The sequence below is a fragment of the Taeniopygia guttata genome, chromosome 28, assembly GCF_048771995.1.
Source record: "Taeniopygia guttata chromosome 28, bTaeGut7.mat, whole genome shotgun sequence".
NCBI classification, from domain to species: Eukaryota; Metazoa; Chordata; class Aves; order Passeriformes; family Estrildidae; genus Taeniopygia; species Taeniopygia guttata.
Genome location: NC_133053.1, coordinates 6,196,064 through 6,214,022, shown reverse-complemented (window position 1 = coordinate 6,214,022; position 17,959 = coordinate 6,196,064). Strand labels below are relative to the sequence as shown.

The 17,959-nt window shown below is 53.6% G+C and overlaps 1 long non-coding RNA gene across 1 annotated transcript; it reads left to right on the top strand.

Moving 5' to 3' along the window:
* The first annotated feature begins 3,769 nt into the window (after positions 1 to 3,769).
* Positions 3,770 to 6,406, top strand: LOC140680792 (uncharacterized). Its single transcript, XR_012052187.1, has 2 exons — positions 3,770 to 3,878; positions 4,305 to 6,406. It is a non-coding gene; the product is annotated as an uncharacterized lncRNA (long non-coding RNA).
* The last annotated feature ends 11,553 nt before the right edge of the window (positions 6,407 to 17,959 follow it).

Genomic DNA, 17,959 nt, shown 5'->3' with positions numbered 1-17,959 from the left:
GAGGAGGAGGAGGGGGATGGAGGAGGAAGAGAAGGAGGAGGAGGAGGAAGAGAAGGAGGAGGAGGAGGAGGAAGAGAAGGAGGAGGAGGAGGAGGCAGAGGAGGAGGCGGAGCAGGAGGAGGAGGAGGGAGGAGGAGGATGGGGCTCAGCAGAGCGGGCGGCGAGCTGAACCCGGTGGTGCCTTTGGTTTGCAGGTGGCCATCAAAAGGGTGCCACGGAACCGCGTCTGGCACTGGGACGAGCTGGTGAGTGAGCGGGGCCAGCGGGAACAGCCGGGCCGTGCCGGGCGGGGATGAGGCGAGGCCCGGCATGGGGGAAGCCACCAGGACCCCTCGATGGGGAGCGGGCGTGGGGCCAGCGCAGGGCGCAGAGCATCCCGGGCTGGCTGAGGGGTTCCCCAGCCCTGGCAGGACATCAGTCCCACTGGTGGCACCGTGCTCCTCCCGCAGCCCGACGGCACCAGCGCACCCCTGGAGATCGTGCTGCTGGACAAGGTGTCCACTGGCTTCCCTGGTGTGGTCCAGCTGCTGGAGTGGCTTGAGCTCCCCAACAACATCGTGATGGTGCTGGAGCGGCCGGAGCGGTCTCAGGACCTCCTGCATTTCATTCGGGCACGGAGGTTCCTGTCTGAAGAGGTGGCACGGCAGCTGTTCCGCCAGGTGCTGGAGGCCGTGCGGCACTGCACCAGCCGAGGGGTCCTGCACCGCGACATCAAACCAGAGAATATCCTGGTTGACCTGGCCACTGGCCAGGCAAAATTGATCGACTTTGGCTGTGGCACCTACCTGCAAGACACAGCCTACACTCACTTTGCAGGTGAGCCCGGGCAGGGGTGTGCTCCCGGTCCCGCCATCTCATGGCCCAACATCTCACAGGCCAAGCTGGGTGTGGCAGCGAGGATCCTCCCTTTTGCTGCCAGTCAGGGTACTGAGCCTTCCCCTGAGTTGCTTTTGAGCGGGGCTGGGTGGGGAGGCATCTTCCAGCCCCACTGGCAGCCTTTGCCCACCACTCTGCCTGGGGCTGGGGTTGGAGCAGCAGCAGCCAGCCCGACAAAAGCACCCGTGGGTGGGGGTAGCATAGGAGGGAGCCAGAACCAGTGCACCAGCCAGTTTGGTGTGCAGGTGAGAGGAAGGGCTTGGGCTGCTCCACTCACCTTGTTTGCCTTGGCTTCATAATATTTTTGGGGCACTGCAGGCAGGGAGGATAAGGAGATGATTTTTCCCCCAGCCCTGAGTGGGTTTTTGCTTTGCATGTCACGGTCAGGCCTTGCCGGGGCTTCTGCTGCCCTCTTCCAACACCAGTGGCTTCTTGTCCAGCCCTGAGTTTGTACACAAGTCCCAGGTGCTGGCGAGAGTGCAGCAGTCGCCCCGTGTGCCACTGGGGCGGCCCCTGCACGCCCAGGGATGCTGGGGCCAGGCTCTGGAAGCAGCAGCATCCCCCTGATGAACTCCATCTGTATTCCATAGGAACACTGTCATACAGCCCCCCAGAATGGACCCACTTGGGCTGGTACCATGGCGAGGCAGCAACGATCTGGTCCCTGGGCATCCTGCTGCACCAGATGGTCTGCGGGCAGCACCCTTTCAGGAGGGGCCGGAAGATCAGCTGGGACCATCAGCTCTCGCTGCCACAGCGGCTCTCTCCAGGTGGATCCTCATCTCTGGCCACGGGGGAATACCAGTGCTGGGAGACAGCAGCAGCTCGTGAGCATCTCGCTCTGGCAGCCGCTGAGGAGGTGCCACATGTCCTGCTCTCCTCCACAACAGGGAATTGATGGGAAAGTTTAGGCACAGCTCTGAACACAAAAGCAGCATGGCCTGGGCATGGGAAGAGTGGGGCAAAGCAGACAGGAGCCTTCTCTAGCTGACCGGTGGTTTCTGGTTTCTCTGCCCAGAGTGCCAAGATCTTATCAGGTGGTGTTTATCCATGCACTTCTTGGACAGACCTTCATTAGAAGACCTGTTCTGTGATCCTTGGATACAGGATATTCACCTGCCATAGAAAAAGGGAGAGAGCCACATGCACACTTTGCTCCAGGGCCCTGGTAAGTTACAGGTCCACACATGCCCTGGCAATCAGAAGCAAGGAAACCCAGACTTTTTTCCCTGCCTGTACCAATGCACTGGGATTGTTGGGTGGGAACACGCAGCCCTTGTGCTGGAGCTGAGCTGCTCTGCCCAGCACTGGTGGCTGCCATCCGAGCTGGTTTTGCTTGTCCTGCTTCCCTGACAGCTGGGGCCCTGGGCAGAACCCTGACAGCCTGGTCTGACCCCCAGGGAAGGAGAAGGAGTCCTTGGAGAAGCTGTACCAGGCGGGGCTGCTGCTGCTGCTGGAGACAGCGACGACAACATCAAGGATGACACCTCTTCCTCAACCTGGCCACTGGCAGCTGAAGATGATGGACTTGTGGCACCGTCTTCAAAGCCAGGCTCCACAGCGAATTCGCAGATGAGTCCACAGCCGGGGAAATGCTCCCAGATTTGGGCATTGCTCAGACTGGCTGGGAACAAAAGTTTCTCCCTTTGCTGGAGCAGATGCAACTTCAGTCGCTGCCCAGCTGCTTTTTGGCAGGGCTGGGGGCGTGGGCTGGGGTGGATACAAGATGGGAGTTGGCTCCTGGCCCTGCCAACAGCCCCCAGCACCCAGCATGGCCTGGGCTGAGGCTGGGGCTGGGGCTGGGGCAGCCAGCCCGGCACAGAGAAACCCCCATGGCGGGAGCAGAGGTGGGACTCCAGAACCTGTGCAGGGGCTGCTTTGCTTTGCAGGCAAGGAAGGGCTTGGGCTGCTCCACTGCCCTTGTTTGCTTTGGGATCACCGTTATTTTGGGGGGCAGTGCAGGAGGGAAGAGAGAAAGTGTGGCCTTCTCTCCTCCATGGGTGGGATTTTCCCTAGCATGTAGGGGTTGGGCCTTCCTCAGACCTCTGACAGAGATAAGAGTTTTTTTCTTGTTTCCCCTTGTCTCTAATCTCTTTTCAACAGTTTGTTGTTTGTTTTTCTAGAGGAAGCGTTCTATGTAAGGTCCAGTCGGGATTGGGAAGTGCCTGGGAGCAGCTGCAGCGTGGATGGGCCGTGCCCTTGGAGAAGGCTGAGGACATCGTTTGGGACCAGCTTTTCTCCCAGCAGAGGATGGCGTGAGGTGAGTCCCCGTCTGCTTGGCATGGTGGGATCAGAGCTTTTGGGAGACGGCAACAAGCACAAGGAGGCTCCTGCTCTGGGCAGCTGCTGAGGGGCTGGATGTGCCATGGCTGGCTGCAGGCTGGGAATGTCCTGCCCTCCTGCTCTGCTCCCAAAGGCAGCAGTGATGGGCAGCTCTGGGCACAGCTCTGGGCACGGCCAGCATGGCCTGGGCTCTGTGGGCAGCTGGGACAAGGGGACAGCAGCCTTCAGCTGACGGGCGCTTTCTGGTTTCTCTCCTTGCAGCCGGGCTCTGCGGGTGCTGAGGCTGCTCTGGGCTCTGCCAGGGCTCTGCTGGGCTCTGCCCCGGGCACAGCTGGGCTGGCTCTGCCCTCACAGTGCTCTGACAGCTTTGCATCAGACGAGCCCGTTGGAGCACAGTGCCTGAGCTTTCTGCTTTGGCAGGTGAGTGAGACTCCCTTGCAGGCCAGGAGATTGCAGCTGGGAACACACATCCAATTGGCAAGGACCCAAACTCTCCATAGTCCCAGCTGAACCCCTGGATCTCCGCAGGAACGCCTGGATCTCCACTATTCATTCTTCATTTCTTTTTGGCTGGAATTGTGCAGTTGCACTTTCTTCCTCCTCTAGAAGTGCCATGAGTGGGCCAAAGCTGGCAAGTGAGCCATGTTCCTGAGGCAGTGCAGTCTGGAGCTGATGGATGGAGAATTGCCCTTCCCACTTCCAAACCAGAGCAAAAAGCCGTAAGTGGGATTTTTCATCCGTAAGAAACCCCTGACAATTTCAGAGGGAATGTGCAGCTCATTCCCAGAGTGAGAAGGAAGGTCATCTTCTAAAGGATTTGGGGTTTGACAGAGTTGAGATTCCCAGTCCTGCCTGGAGCTGGAAGGGCCCCAATCAATTTCCTATTGCTTCGACCACAATTTAAAAAAAAGAATGTTGGAAACAAACCCCAAAAACTGTAAAAAAGGCTGTTGAGGTCAGTAAGATGGATCCATGCCATCAACACATTTACAATGTAAATAAGTGAGTTCTCTTTTTAAAAAGATCATTTACCTCTTAATGCAAAGTTACAGAAGTTGTTTCACTAACACTTGGATTTTATTTGTATCTTTTACAATTCATCTAATTGTATTTTTTTTCTTTTTCCTTTTTTTTTCTTTAAGCAGAGGTCCTGGCCCTCTTCCAGCCAAAAGGGAAAGAGCCCCACCAAGCCTTGTTACCCACAGAAAACATGGTAAAACTGAACACTAAAGGACCTTGGGGGCATTATTCTGGAATTAAAAAGTTGCCAGCTCCATGGACAACAGAATTATTGTTCCTAACCTGAATGACATTGAGCAAAAAGAATGAAGAACGGTGTCACTAAAGTACTACTGACGTTTGCCAAAACACCTCCAGAGTTTCACCAAGGCATCAGTCATCAAAATGTTTTGAAAATGTAAAGACCAAGGTAGCCAAAGCACACAGTGTCACTAATTGCTGGGTATGTTCTCAGCTGAAGCTTGGAGGAATGGGGTTCCCTTGGAGGGCCCAACCTGTGGGGTGGCCAGAACTCTGTCAATGGGCTCTGCCTCGTAACGGAGTCAGTGAAGGGACAGTTAGAGAAACCTGTGCTGTGGGACATGGGAATACAACGATCAGTGTGACAGGATTCACTCAGATTTCCCCTCAGGAGAAACCAAACCCTGTTACAGTTATAGAGGCTACAGTGTCAGAAGATTTCTGTGCTTTACCATCACTCCCAATTTCAGTAGAACTTGGGGTGCTGCAGCTGGTCAGTGTCAGTGTCACACCGCTCCCAGCTGCAGGGCCCCCATTTAGGGTCCTTCAGCAACAACCACACTGAAAAGTTAGGGCCCAGAGAACATTTTCCACCCAAAGAGTGCCTTGGGTTTCCGAAAGCAAAGGATTCTGGTTCACCCTGTGCCCCATGTGCGCTGCCCCATCCCGTGGAGTTGACATGAATGAGCTGAATGGATTATTAGAAGAGGTAGTAAATGATACTGTTGAAATGCCCATTAGCACATCTATGAGCTCCAACAAACACAAATGGGGCCTCCAGAGAACCGCATGGCCTTGGATTATCTTCTTGCTGGCCAAGGAGGAACCTGGGCTATCAGGGCACGGGGATGTTGCACTGCTAGCAGTGATGGGTTTGAAGGCCAACAGTCAGGAATCACCTTGACAGAAAGAGCAGTAGAAGAGTAGCAGAAAGAAGAAAATTCTTCTTGGTGGGATTGGCTTCATGGCTGCCAAATTAGAGGCTGCTGTGAAATGCATTGGTGGCAGGGCCTGTCATCATTGCAGTGTGTGCACTTGGTGAGTTGCTGTGACACTTTGTGCTGGGAAGTGGAGTATTGGGACCTTTCTTAAAAGAGACAGTCTCAAGAAAAGAGAGGCATTTGATAAATAACAGAGAATAGCAACTATTTAGGCATGTTTTAAAAGGAACGTGAATAGCTCTGAGTAATGAAGTTAAACTGCACTTAATTGTAGAAAAAGAAGAGATGCCTTTATGCCTAATACCTAAATCTAAACTGTGTTACCGAAAGAATTATTACAAAGGTTGTAGTTGATTGTAGGTCTCAGGACCGATCAAAGTACCAAGGCCTGAACAGGTTGTGATCAGGGCCTGAACAGGCCCTGAGGCAAAGCTCACCTCTAGATGAACCTTCCAAGCAAATGTTGTATTTGTATCCACTCATTAAGGAAGCATGATTAACAACACGATCAATGCATGTGTTCCTTGATAAAACATGGATTTATCTTTCTGTATTTAGAAACAGATAAGGCCCCATCTGGCCTTGTTTGGGGGTGAAGGATCAAAGTCAACTCCCTTGGTTCCTCCTTCAGCCCTGGCCAGGCTTTGGGAGAAAGCAGTCAGGAGAATGAAAGCAGATGTTCTCGCAGTGGCAGTGATGCCAGCTTGTTTGTTTAACAGTGTAAAAGCTGGGTCCTCTCACAGCTTTGGGGCTGGAGCCTCATTGCCTGCAGAGGTGGAGGCACCTGCAGGAATTCCCAGTGTCTGGGAGTGGCTCTCCAGTCCTTGGCTTCCCCCAGCTGATGTGTGGCTGTGGATGATGGTAAAGCCTGAGGCTAACTGGTGATAGATCTTTCCTTAATCACTCCAGGCAATCTCTGGTAGCAATGACTGGATGCATTGCTGAGCTTCTTTTGTAATGCTTTGCTAATGATGATGTGCTTTGCTGAGCTTATCCTTTTGTAATTCTTTGCAGCTGTGCATGATATAAATGACACAATTCCTTCAGTTGGTGTCTGTGTCTTTGGTGCTGACCCTGCCCACTGGTGAGACAGGGCCCCCTCCAGCCTAGAGTGTTACCTAGGAAGAGAAAAGCCATCACTCCAAATGTCCCCCCTTCCTCCTTGTTCCCCCCACTTTATACCATGAGCGTGATGCCTGCCCTATGGTCTGGGGTATCCCCAGGGTCAGTGGGGGTCACCTGTCCTGGCTGTGTCCCCTCCCAAGCTCCCCCGCAGCCCCAGCCCCTCTCCAGCGTGGCCAGAGGAGGGGCAGGCCAGGCTTTGGCTCAGTGGGAGCTCAGCAAGAACAAAAGCATCTCTGTGTGCCCAGCCCTGTGCTCAGCACCCGGCCCAGCAGCAGTGTCTCAGTGAATGCTTGTGAATGGAGTCCTCCCTCCTTTGTCCAGGTGGTTTCAACATTGTGTTGCAATCCCTGTCGCTGGCTTGTGTGTTTTTAAAAACTTCTTAGAAGAGTATCTTAACAGTACATAACGATAAAATATATGACAATTTTATTTGCACGAATTGTCATATCCATATAGCAGCATCTTTTAATAATTTTGACTATGTTTAAATGAGATCACCAAGAGAGACTATAGCTCTGCACAGACATGTGCAGGCATGCCTAGGAATTTGGCTTGCCTGCAGTTTATCTGTCTCAGTTAAAGGCAGGTGCAGCCTTTTGCTTCCATGGACATTGATGAGCTGGTAGATGTGCTAACAGGGAGAGAGCTCACACACAGCAACTGGTCCTGATCTAATCACACACATTCTTACAGTGCTGTTTGGCTCCAACTTGCCCAACTGCAGGAATATTTTCAGTTTTCCTTCCTACCTCCTTGGACAGGGATCACCCACGTTTGGGTAATCAAGCCGTTTGGGGCCAAAGGGGTGGGTCCCATATAAACCTGGCAGTGCTGCCCAGCACCACAGACAGGGAGGCTGTGGCTCCTGGCTGAGCAGCCAGGAGCTCATGGCCCTGACTCCATCCGTCCCCGAGGCCCTGCGTTGGCTGTGTCAGGCCACGAGTGACCTGCAGGCAGCCCGCAATGACATCCGGCACTGCTGCCCCAACTGGGTGCTCTTCAAAGTGCACCAGGCCCTGGAGAAGGCACTGGTGGCGGCTGTGCTTTGCCGTGGTGAAGCTTTTGCGGGCCATAGAGGGCTGATGGGTATGGCCCAAAGGCTGGAGGCGGAGGAGCCGGAGCTGAGGGGCCTTGTCCTGGACGTGCAGTGGCTGTGTGACTGTGGTACGGACGGCAAGGCCACACAGTACCCGAGTTACCATCCCTTTCCTGTGACCCCCAGTGAGGCCTTCCCCAGCGTGGATGAGGAGGAGGTCCTGAAGCGGGCACAAAAAGTGCTAGTAACACTGAGGGACCATGTGGGCAGAAAGTGACAGGTCCCTACCACGGCGCACGGCACCTGGGCCAAAGGACCATCAGGCGCCCATCAGAGACCCACCATGGACCCGCTGTGGACTCGCCGTGGACTTGCCACAAACCTGCCACAGGCCATTCCAGACTGTCCAGCCCTGGCAGGGGAGTTTTGGTGGCAGACCAGGGCCCAGACCACTGGACATCACAGAGTTGCCTGTGCCATTGGCGTGTCTTGAGTGTGCAGTAAATAAAGTGCAAATAAAATGCTGCAATGCTGGAAGACCTTTCACTGACAGTGGAGTCAGGGACATGAAGAAGTCATGGGCAATAGGTGTGGAGAAGGTGGAGGGGGTGATGAGGGAGTTTGGAGAACTGTGTTTGGTCAATTTTGGCTAGCCAGGGGCTCACCGAGCCACTCCATTACGTCCTCTCGTTGACTGAAAAGGAGAAGAAAACGTGATAAAAATCCCACGGGTCAGGGAGATCACTCACCAATTACTGCCACAGTGAGAACAGACTCACCTTGGGGAAATGAATTTCTTTTAGAACCAATTAAACAGAGTAGGAAAATGAGAAATAAGAATAATCCTAAAACCACCTCCCCCTACCCTCCCTTCTTCCCAGACTCAGCTTTATTCCACTCGGGCGGTGGAATGCCGATGGAAGTCCAATTCCTGCGGTGCGTGCAGGAATTGCCAGACCTGTCCCCCGGGAGCGCTGCTCCTAAAACGGAGCCTACTCCCACCGGACGTAGCTTGACAGCCAGTGAAGATAAAGTCCAAGGACCTCAGGATTCTTCTGCCGTGGGGTCAGAATGTCTTTCTGGTCCCATGTTGGGCACCAAACTGCCATGTCCTGTCCCCACTTCGTAAGAGCAGATCTCTTGCCAGCCCTGGCTAGCTCTCCACGGGGTGATAGAGCAGCGAGAGGCACTCTCTGCTGAACCCAGCAGGGCTTTAGAGCGTGCCTTCGTGGGTCCAAGGATATTGCTGATCCCACCGGCAAGGAAGGAGGTGACACTCTTCTGGGGATAGGTCCAAGATTTATTGTGACTCCGAGGAGAGCCCCGGAGCCCAACTGCACTCGAAGGGATCCAGCAGAAGAGGGTGGGCTCTGAGCCTCGAACAGGCCCTGATATAGGGAGGGCGGGGAAACCCGATCAGCCATTTGGGAGAAGACATGGGTGTGGCCCTCCGAGGGAAGGACAACCAGGGTATCCACTTAGAAGGGAGGAGGGGAGGGACCCCAGGCCATTGTCCAGTCACTCAGTGACCCTGGCAGAAGCCTCCAGACCAAGGGGAAGGGTGGACAAGTCACCCAGGAGGGGTCAGGGGCATGGATCAGGGTTTTTGGGATTGATGGGACACACAGGTACTGATGGGAAAACCTGGGATGAACCAAAAGGGCACAGGAGGGTACAGAGGGCTAAACCATTTTGAACATACATATAGTGGAAGCTAAAAACACAACTCCACACTCTTCCCTGTGGGGATGGTAAGACACTGGCACATGTTGCCCAGAGCAGCTGTGGCTGTCCCATCCCTGCAAGTGTCTGAGGCCAGGTTGGAGGGGGCTTGGAGCAACCTGGTCTGGTGGCAGGTGTCCCTGCCCATGGCAGGGGCTGGAATAGGATGAGCTTTGAGGTCTCTCCAGCTCAAACCAGTCTGGGATTCTATGCTGAGGTGAAACATCACCATAGTGATGACAAATCCAGGGCTTACCAAGCTGCCATGGCATCATGTCCATTGAGTGGTCCCTGCCAAGGTCAAAGGGCAGCTCCTCAGGAGACAGGGTCATCTGACTGGGCCAAGGCTGCAGAAGTGGGGTGCCATCGCTCAGCGCTGAAGGCTCAGGTGCCCTGACAGGTGCCTTGACCCTTGACCAGTAGAAGGTGGAGGCTTTTGTGCCTTCAAGGCGGGGCAGCCTGAGCACATGGCTTCTGCCTCTGCTGCCTGTGGCTCTCCCCTGTCTGGGCAAGGGATGCGAGCTGAGCTGAGGCTGGACATGCCACCAGTGCGTGGCGTGTCTGTCAGCCTCAGGGACCATAGAAATGGGGGTGGCTCCAGCCAGGAGGATGCATTGCTGCTACTCACTGTGACAGAAAACATGGAAAACAGCAAGTTTTGGTTGCAAGATACAGCTTAAAGACTAAGTAGCAGATGAGAGAAAGGAATGTAAAAGTAGACACACGGGATGTTGAACAGAACTGGAAGCAGAGGAAAAACAGATTATAAGGCACCTAAGTGGGTTTTGTGGCACAGTTATGTGACAAGAAACAACAGTGCCTGCCCTAAGAGAAGTTCAAGGCAAGGGCACTTCCAATTTGGAGGGCTCACAGTGCATATGACCACCAGAGATCTCTTTAGATGATCCTCCAAGACCATAAAAGGACTTCCAGCAAGAGGCAGAGGTGGGTAAAATAGTTCTATGAGAAGTAATGTTTATGTATGAGCTAGGAACTACCTTGTGATATGTATGATCATGGTGGAATAAACCCCCTCAGCATTCTTGCTCACATGATGCAGGGCAGGCTTCTTCTTAACTCCGTAACTGCTTCCACAGGAATGTCTGTACACTCCTCCTGGATAACTTGATTCTTCTTCCACAATTTTTTCTTCCACATTCCTCCTTTCTGAGATGAGGTTGATCACAAGTTTCCGGTTCACTTGATCTCCTGTCACCCAGGGTTGGGATTCTGCTTTTCACTTTGCTAAGTTATTTTAAAATATGCCCTCAACCCTTGACCTTCTCATCCTCAGCCAATTCTTGAGTATTTTCAGGATCAAGAATTCCTCCCTCCTAGCAGAGGTCATAGAAAGATGAGTGAATTATACAAGTTTCAAATTTGGTCTGTCATCATTAATGGAAAACTTGATCTGGGAGGGAAAGGATCTCAGAGAATTGCAGCTTCAGCCCTTGCCTAGGAATTGTTCCTGATCTCCAAAAAACAGGGGGCTTCTATGCTTTGAAGAATAGTCTTTGCATGATCTCTACAGCCCAGCTTTTACCTTCCTCAGAGGGCTCCCTCCCACAGTATGTCACACCAGTCTGGCACAGTTCCTGTGCAGGTGACATCCACTGTCACCAACCACAGGACCACTTTTCCTTTACCCACTGCCAGTGAGAGCGAGCATGGATCATTACATTTTTTCCCACATAAGATATGGAACAGAAATCCCTGTTATAAATCCTGCCAATTCTTTCTGAATTTGTACATACAAGCAAAGACACCTTGCACAGAATCTACCTTCTTGGAACCCTGGTGATCAGTGGCACAAAGTCTAGCGGTGGAGCCTGGAGGACAATGCTGAGCCCAGTCCTTTCTGACACCTTTGTTAGTAAACTGGGTGATGGGGCCAGGGTGTGCCCTCCCACAAACTGGGAGCAGTGGCTGAGCTGCCAGAGAGAAGTGCTGCCATCCAGAGGGACAGTTCAACAAGGGTGACAGTTCAATGGCAAGTGCTGAGCCGTGTCCTTGGGAAGGAACAGGCACAGGCACTGGTATCTGCTGGGGCCCACCCAGTTGAAAAACTGAAGTTTGGCAGGGTCCTGCTGGACACCAGGATGCCCACGGGCCAGCAATGCGCTCCTGCAGCAATGCAGAACAGCGTCCTGGGCTGCACTGGCAGCTGTGACACAGCTGGTGGAGGGAGGGGATCCTTTCCCTCTGCTCCACACCAGTGAGGCCAGCCCTGGAGTGCTGGGCCCAGAGCTGGGCTGCCCAGTACAGGAGACAGGGACAGACTGGACAGAGTCCAGCTCAGGGCCATGAAGATGAGGGAGGGACTGGAGCATCTCTGCCGTGAGGAGAGGCTGAGAGAGCTGGCACTGCCCAGCCTGGAGCAGAGCAGGCTCAGGGCATCTCATCCCTGGGGATAAACACCCGGGGGGAGGCTGCAGAGGGAACAGAGCCAGGGACAGCCCCAGGGGCCTCGGGCACCAGGTGACACACAGGAGGGGCCCTCCGAGCTCAGGAGACACTTCTGCACTGGGAGGGTGGCTGAGCACTGGTGCAGGTGCCCAGGGAGGTGGTGGATCTCCATCCCTGGAGAGACTCAAAAGCCACCTGGACGCGTCCTGGGCAGCCGGCTCTGGGTGGCCCTGATGGAGCAGGGGCTGGGCAAGGTGACCTGCAGAGGTGCCTCCAGCCTCCCCCAGCCCCAGATTCTGGGACTCTGGGAATAAACAGTTTCCTAAGGACAAATGAAAAAGCTCCATGCATGGCAGGTTTCTCCTGCTCTCACCAAAGTGGTTCATGTCACATGTCTCCTTTCTGCAGATTCCTCCCTGGAGTGAGGATGCCTCTCAAGGTCATGCCTTGAGGCTGAGAGAAATGTTTGCCCGTGGTCATTGGTTTGGGTGAGTAGCATCAATCTTTAAGAATTGGTTTTGCTGGCTTGACTAGAATTGCTGCAATGTTGCTTCAAAATATAATGCACTATACTGGAAGTTATAGTTCCCTGTACTGGGTAGTGAATAACCCAGAGAAAGATCTATTAGTTTAATCATGATCATAATAAACTCTTTATTTTTCTACAAACATATCTTTCATCCTATGGAACAGAGTTGTGTAAAGGTTCAATTGCACCTATGCTATCCTTTAAAGATAAACTACTGACTAAATCTAAGCCTGCATCCAGCTGCAGCCTGCCTCCTCTGAGACATTCAGGAAGCAAGGAGGACCCTTCTGCACCTCGTGTCTCCTGCCTGCTGCCTGCACAGCTCTCCAGGTGGTCCTGTCGGTCTTGGGCCAGCTGTGCCTGCAGAGGGACACCTGAAAGAGGCACAAGGCCCGGCTCAGACAAGCCCAGGCTGGCAGGAGCACCTGCAGCCCCACGGTACCCGCTCCCGGGGCAGACACAGCCTCCAGCTCCAGCCCTCACCAACACTGTGCCCTGGGGCAAGGGGAAAGGAACAGGCTCCCAGACAGAACAGAGCTCAGATGATCAACAAGTCCAGTTCAAGGCCGGTAAAGCCTTCCCACGTACATCCCTCAGCCACCACAGGTCAGTTAGAGAGAGTTCTGAGGGGATTTAGGAACCCAACTCTGATTTCCAAAGCACACATTTGGGCCACTGACCCCTTTCTCCACAGGCTATGCATCAGCAGGAGGGCTGCTGCTCCCCATAGCTGCTGGAGGACTCTTCCATTTCAAAAGTTGACCGATTTTGATGGGCAGACTCGTGGACAGGAAACGTAATGTAGTCTGGGAGGAACACTCTCCTAAAAGTTCTGATTCTTCTCCTTTCAGGTTCCACCTGCACATTGGATGGGAGAGAGGGTCACAGAAACCTGTCAGCAAACATGCACAGGCTGCCCCTCTCTCTCTGCCCCTCGGCATGCTGCAGACCTTTGCTGCTTCCCCCCTTGATGCTGCTCTTGCCCAGCTCGCTCAGCCTGTCCCAGCTTCCTTTCCGCCCTTCCCCGACCTCTTGCAGCTCCACTCCAGCGCTCCTTTGGGCAGGAGCTGCCAGAACTGCAGCCACGATTTCAAGTCCATGCTAAGCAGGATTTAGGCAGTGCCACGAGGACATGCTCTCCATCAGGGAGGAAGGCAAGAGCAAACACCCCCAGCATTTCCTTCCCTGGGGCTGGGCTGCCAGGAGTGCTGTTCCACCTCTCCTGTGTAGAGTTTCCATGGCCCCAACCCCGAGAGCCCCACTGCCCTCTCTTGGAGCAGCAATGGCCAGATCAGTCTGTCATTCTCTGCTGCCACTCAGGACGAGTTCTCCCCTTGCAGGCACACGTCCTGGTGTGGATCAGCACTCGGCTTTCCTCTCTTCTCTCCCCACTGGCTGCTCTCAGATGGCCAAGGCCAAACACCTTTCTATTAACAGCAGTCTTGGTCCTCTCACACCTCCATCCCCTCCAGATATTTAGAAATGTGAACATGGGATTTGACACAAGGAATTCCCCAAACCATGCCATGGCCATAGAGAGAGTGTGGAGATTGAGAACTAAAGCTTCTAGGGCACAGAAGCCCAGCATGGAGGAAAATCAGCAGCTTCAGCATTAACTGCCTTTGGCATGACTACAACATCTCCTCCTTATTCAGAAGAATGCAGTTAGAAAAGTTTAACTGAAAAAGTCTGCTCCTTAGAACTATCACCACAAGGTCCAAACATAGCTAGGAATTGGCCCTCTGTGGCATCTGCCAATCTCACCAGCACATCCTTCCTTTCCTTCTCCAGGTTCTCCAATTTCCTCTTCAGAGATGCCACCTCCTGACAAAGAGTCACAGCCTCTTCCTGTCTTTCAGTGGCCTCTTTCTCCAGGGCACTTTCTCGAGAAAGGTACTTGAGTTGTGTCTTCCACCAAACTGCAGCAGGGAAGGGAAGGAGAAGGAGAAGGGGACAAGCAAAGCAAAGACACACTGATGTGCATCCTGCAGAGACAACAGCACTGTCTTCTCTGCCTGCCGGTGTTTGCCAGGCCCTGAGCACACAAGGGCTCCAAAGCTGACAGAAATGAAGGAAATTTCCAGGCAGAGTAAAAAGCAGGAATGAAAGGGGCAAGGTTCAGAGGGATAGGAAAGTGTGTTTGCTCTTGGTCTTGTGCAGAGGGAGCAATCCAAGAGGGACAAAGGAGAGGGGATGCCTGTGCAGCCCTGCTCAGAGAGGCCAATGGCCTGGAGGCTCTGGCAGGGCCTGGAATTTGGGGGAATCAAGCTGAGGCATCCAGCTGCAGCTCCTTAACAGAGACATGGCAACTGAAAGGCTCCAGCCCAGGATCAGCCCTAGCACAGCCAGATGGCTCTGCAAGCCACAGCATCTTTCTCAAGAAAAAAGCTTTCACTGGCACTTGGAGGGATAAATTTCCTGCTGGCTGTTTTTCCCCTCTGACATCTCTGGGCACTTTTCCTCTGCAAGGCATCAGCAAGATCCTTGCAGGTGGGACAGGGTGGGGCAGTGGCTGGGGGAGGAGAAGCTGTACCTTGCTCAATGTGCTCCAGCTGTTTCAGCAGCTCCTGATTGTAGGCTCTGAGATTGTCCCTCTGAGCCTGTGTCTTCCTCAGCCCCAGCTCCATGGCCTTACACTGTGTGGCCATGGCCTCTGCTCTTTCCTCAGAGCTCTGGAGCCTCACACGCAGCTCAGACACCTCAGTTTCCAGCAGCTGCTTCTCTTCAGTTGCCTGCTGAGCTGTCTTCTCTATCTCTGCCAGCAGCATGGCCTGCATCTGGAAGAAGGATGCACAGAGCCTCAGGGACAGGGCTGCTCCTGAGGCCGCAGAGTGCACAGTAGGGAGAGGAACAAAGGAGAAATTATTTCAGGCAAAAACCATGCCAAAACCAGAAGGCACAGAAGCAAGGATTCCAATGGAGACAAATGTAGAGAAAAGAGGGAAAGGGAGGCAATGGGCATCCTTGAGGCTGCAGCTCTGAACAGCAGCTGAGATGGCTGCGCTGGAAGTGCCCTGCCCAGCCTGCCACAGCCACCTCTGTGTCCCCACATTGCTCAGTGCTGGCACAGGCACCAACTCTGTCTGGGACAACACTGCTAACAGAGGGACGGAGAAGCTCCAGAGGAGGCTGCTGCTGCTTCCTCTCCCAGATGTCCTGCTGGGAGCCGGGAGAGAACGGTGCAAAACTTCGGCAGCAGACACCAGATCCAGCCTGGGCCTCAGGGTGCCGCAGCAGCCCCGGGCAGAACACGGCAGATGTGGATGCTGCCGGGAGGGGAAAGAGGTTGGGGCCTCCAAGGCAAAGGTGCTGCTGTGTGTCCCTGGAGAAGAGAATGCCACTGCACAGCTTACCTGGGTGTTGAGCTCCTGCATTTGTCTCCTATGCTCAGAACAGAGCTGCTCTGCCTGCTTAAGAGCAGAAAATAAGCGAGACACACGATTTTTAAGCACCAGGTTCTGTTCTTCCAGTTTTCGGAAGCACTGGTTCTTCTCCTCCAGAGACACAAGCAGCCTAGAAGGGAAGCAAGCAACTCATTACTATATGATATCACATTCTATAAGCTCTTAGGACTTGCAGCACCTCAGGGAAAAACTCCTCTGTCTGATGAGGTTTGTCTAAACAACTTGGCTGTTTGTTCCCCCTGCAGTCACAGCCCAACATGTGCCGACTCTGCTTTTGCTCCTGAAAGAACAGGGAGTCCTGCCTACATGCCCTACCTTCTTTTTGAGATGGGAATGTGAATACAAAGCTAATGAAGTCTTGCAATGAAGACTTTAGAGGAGAGGAACAATTTTCTTCTGACTAACCAGGCTCCAAGGCAGGGAGGTTTGGTCAACATGGAAGAGACATTTCCTTCCCCAATCTTCTACGTCCCGGTAGGAGGAGCAGCAGCCTACAGCCAGGGGATCTCTGGCGAGTTCCCTAAGGTTTACCAGCACCCATCCTACTTTCAGCTGGAGAAACAGAGGCCCAAGTGGCAGCCAAGGCTTGGAGCAAAACCTGATGGCAGATGCAGAAGGCTCCAGGCAAGCAGGAGTGCCCTGCCTCTCCTTTGTCTTTGGTTTGGAAGAAGAATCCTGTGGCACTGAAGACTGGCAGGACTCGATCAGCTGGAGGAGCCCCCCATCCCCTGGTCCTGTTTCTGCATTCTTTGCACAATCAGTAATGCCTGTGACTGTGCAGGGTGGCAGGGAGCCTGCTTGACCCCCTCCAGGCCCCAGGACACATTTTATGAGGAACGATGCCACAGAGCCATTCTTGTTTCTGGGCTGCCTCTGAGGGCAATCTGGCCTAGATCAGCAAGCAGGGCCTTAAGATGGTTCTGCCCAGAAAGAGCATCAGAAGCCAGGCTGATCCACATCCCAAAGGCTTCAAGGTACAAGACCCAAGGTGGGGCTGATGGATGGATCCAGCTCCTTACAATGCAGCTCGGGCAGCTTCAACACACCCACCTAACAACACAATACCCCCTAGAGGCAAAGGACTACCCCAAAAGACTTTGACTGCAGAAAAACTCTAGCTGAAGGCTTAAAAGGAAAGAAAATGAAAGACAACATCCTGTCATGGTTTGACACGGGAAGAGAATTTTTTTTTGGAAGGAAGAGGTCACAGTCAGGGGTCAGGTTTGGATACTGACACTTGGGGTGACCAATTGAAGGTGGACACGCCTCTGAGAACACAGAGGGGTTAAAGGCGGAATTCCCAGGAGGACTCACTCTCCTTTGGTTCCGGTCATCGCAAGGTACGGACCTCTCCCCAGCCCAGGCTGGCTGGGGGAGGGGAGCCATGCGGCCTGCAGAGGTAGGCCAGGGGGTGAAGGATCGGAACCGAGATGGGCCAGCTCCTGCGGACGGAAGGGTGGAGAACATCTGGGATGTCTTTGTTCCCCCTCCCCTAAGCTAGAGGGAAAAGAGATAGAGAGCCAGCAGACACCTGGGAGTTTGCCGACAGAGGGGAAGGAGAAGGGGGGGGAAGATGCCCAGCGTGGGAGACAGGAGAAGGAGTCCTGGGCTGAGATTTCAGCCGTCCGGGGAGTCCAGGAATTTTAACCCTTTCCTGGGAAATGAAGGCTTTATGAAATATTACTCCTCCTCAATTTGAAGGAAAGAGAGACAGCCTGGGACCTCAGATGTTCAGAGAAGAAGGTTGGGGGAAGATGATGGAGTGCCTTTTGGCTGGACTCTGCTTGTTTACCATAGACTGAACCACTCCTTGTTTCAAGAGGGACTGCATTTTAGGGGGATGCACTGGTGAGCCAAGAGACCACCTTCAGCAACTACCAGTTCTGGAATGGACAGAGAGAGCTGAGGAGGGTGTGAGGATGCCCTCTGTCTTCAGAGAAGAAGAGAAGGCGATCTCTGTCCTTGGACCCTCGGCCCCAGGGGAAAATGGGGGGGACTCTAGTCCCGAAATGCGGTACTGGACTGTTGTTCCTGGTGGTCCTTGGCAAAGCATCCTTAAAGGGGCCCTATAAGCAGTCTCTGTCCATGCACGGTGGTGAGAGCACTGTGACATGGAGAGGAGAGTGTCGCACTGGCCGGTGGGTCTGGGCAGTGCCACGTGTGACATGGAAACACAAGAAGTGGCAGCTGTGTTTCCTGGGGGTCTGTGGTGCAAGGGGGACTCCTCTCTTCCCCGATGGATTCAGTATTGATTATATTGAAGGGTGAAAACTGGATTAAGGATCTAAATGGGTCTCGCTGTGGTTTGTTGGAGTTGGGTGGTGGGAGGAGGAGTGTTTTGGAAGGTTTTCATTTTGAAGTTTGTGTGGTTTTTTTT